The sequence below is a fragment of the Silene latifolia genome, chromosome 11, assembly GCF_048544455.1.
Source record: "Silene latifolia isolate original U9 population chromosome 11, ASM4854445v1, whole genome shotgun sequence".
Taxonomy (NCBI): domain Eukaryota; kingdom Viridiplantae; phylum Streptophyta; class Magnoliopsida; order Caryophyllales; family Caryophyllaceae; genus Silene; species Silene latifolia.
In genome coordinates, this window is record NC_133536.1 from 83825276 (window position 1) to 83828068 (window position 2793).

Genomic DNA, 2793 nt, shown 5'->3' on the forward strand with positions numbered 1-2793 from the left:
TAAGTTTCAGCTACGAATAACATTTTCAAATTTGTTAAACGATACCTGATCCTTCGTCGGCACCAATCTCTCCGGATAGGGGGCTGAAAGAAGTAACTTAGCCCTCTCCTCTAGGTCTCTCATGCCGGCATCGGTGGACTTAGGCTGAAAATCCACTACCTTCTCCTTGTTGAAGCTTGACCCCTCTTCAGACCGTCTCAAAAATGAACCATTAATCGTCATCGGGTCATACTTTGGAACCGGAACTGAGCCATCAGCATTTGGGTCTTGCCTCAATATTTTCGGAGTATTCGTACCCCAAAACAAGTGGTCCCTCAAGTTATTTGGCATTGGAGGACGAAAAGACTCACCATCAGCAGCGCTGTCAGTCGATCGACCATTTATGTCAGTCGATCGACCGACTTCTACAGGAACAATAGTTGTATCTTTTCGCGGACTGGTCGATCGACTGGGTATGTCAGTCGATCGACTGACATACCTGCTGATAGTCTTTTTCTTGCTATTATTCGTTACAGCCTTCTTCTTGCTTGGTTCCGTCTCATCTCTTTCAGTAGCTTCCTCGACCATAGCGGGCCCCTCAAGGGTGGACCCACTCCTCAAGGTGATGGCATTAAGGGTCTCCTTTTGATCCGTCTGCGACGATAAATGTCCCGGAGCTCAAGTTGCACTCTTGCTAGCCAATTGAGCAATTTGGCTCTCCAACATCTTCATCCCGACCTCTCTAGCTTGAGACTCCTTCAGCAACAAATTTTTCAACTCGGCAAATTTAGAGCCTTGGGACTGCTGCTGCTGATGAGGGACATACGGAGGCTTTTGATATGGCTGCTGCTGTTTATGAGGGGGCACATAGTTCTGCTGCTGCTGTGGATATGGAGTCGGATTTAGGACATTTTGGCTACTCCACCTCAAGTTCAGATGGACATTCGGCTCAAAATAAGTGTTTGTCTGCCTATAATGTTGAAAGGCAGCACAAGACTCATAGGGAATACTGCAGTTGTCTGAAACATGTCCTTCTCCTCCACATCTCTTGCAGATGAAAGGACCGTCTGAAACATCATTCACATGATACATCTCTCCTTTTGAAGCTCCTCCCAACTCGTACTTATCAAATCTCGCCGTGAGAGCCTCTAATGCAGCTACAGAAGGGGATTCAGCACTTCTCCTTTGATTTCCCCTGGAATTTCTATACTCAGCTTTATGGGTGGCCAAATCATCAATAATTTTCCACCCCTTAGTCTCTCCCACATTCTCCTGGAATCTGCCATTAGCTGCCGCATCCAGGATGGCCCTCTGATCGTCATAAAGCCCATTATAAAATTGATTGCATATGCTCCATTTCTCGAACCCATGGTGCGGAATAGTTCGCACCAACTTCTTGAAACGGACCCACGCCTCATGAAAATTCTCATCAGGACCCTGTTTAAAGCTCGTGATCTGAGCTCTAATGGCATTCGTCTTCGAGGCAGAAAAATATTTCTTGTAGAATGCCAGGGCCAGCGACTTCCAATCAGTGATCCCGTTAGCAACTCGATCCAGGTCTCGGTACCACTCCCTTGTAGAATCACGAAGAGAGAATATGAACATGGTCTCCTTCACCTGGTCCTGGGTCACACCGGTTGGTGGAGGTATGGAACAGCAATAATCAATGAATGTCTCCATATGTTTAGCTGCATCTTCATTTGCAGCTCCCCCAAATTGGTTTCTCTCAACCAAATTGATATAGGACGGGTTCGGCTCGAATTTCCTGTCCGTCCCTGGTAATGGTAATCCCTTATAGAGATTCTCAGCTGTCGGCTCAGAGTGACTAGCTATACTCGCTTCTTCAGCCATATCTGGAGATGTGACGGTCTCAGCTGAGGAAGTAGAAATTGGTGACGAAGGTGGATCCTCCTCAAAAAGCTCGTTCTCGTAGTAACTAGACAGAGTACTCAGCTCTTCCTCTGTCGGCAATACTCTAGATGATCGTCTCAAATCACGCAAAGTTTTCTCAATCTCAGGATTGAACGACAGTAATTCACCACCCTGTGACGTGCGCATAAGAAGAAACTATAAGTAGAATATGAGAATAGTTTAAGGAACAGATGTCCCTTAAACTAATAGAAACACTAAAAATAGAAACAACTAAAAATTTTAAACAATTGCCTCCCCGGCAACGGCGCCAAAATTTGATGCCTGTCGTTGTGTGCACCAAAAATAATATTTATAATACCTATTAAAACTAACAGAAGCTAGTGGTAACAGGGTCGAACCACAGGGAGGCGATGCAATTATTAGTTGTCTAATTTTAAGTCCAAAGTAGCAAGTGTGGGGGTTTGATTTGATTTGGTCTATAGCTAAAGGCAGTAAAAGAAAAGTAAACTAAATAAACAGATGAAACAGATATTAAAAAGGGTGCTAATATGGTCGGTTCACTATAGTTTCGGCGGCAGTATACTAGGTAGGTCTAAACCAAACACGTGAGACGGGAAAATAAGAAGTCCTCTCGGTCCATTCTTACAGGTAGCATCTTTCGATCTAGCTACAGGTCCCTAATATCACTAATACTAACTTTCGTCCTGAAAAGTGACTAAAAGGCTAAATTAACTCATCTCTCGATCTTATTAATTTAGTCGTCTTAATTAGATAGGCTATCTCCCTTCCCTATCTTTCGATCTTTATTGGGTCAGTCAATTCCTAGGCATTCAACTAGTCGCGTGCACTCGATTCGTCAAATATGGAAATTAAATTAATTAAAACGAAGGTAAAACTCACGAGGCCAGTCGATCGACCAGGGAACCCAGTCGATCGACCATG

At 44.3% G+C, this 2793-nt stretch overlaps 1 non-coding gene across 1 annotated transcript; it reads left to right on the forward strand.

Annotated features, from left to right (window-relative positions):
• Positions 1-1342: 1342 nt before the first annotated feature.
• Positions 1343-1449, forward strand: LOC141616154 (small nucleolar RNA R71). Its single transcript, XR_012530522.1, has one exon. It is a non-coding gene; the product is annotated as a small nucleolar RNA R71 (small nucleolar RNA).
• The last annotated feature ends 1344 nt before the right edge of the window (positions 1450-2793 follow it).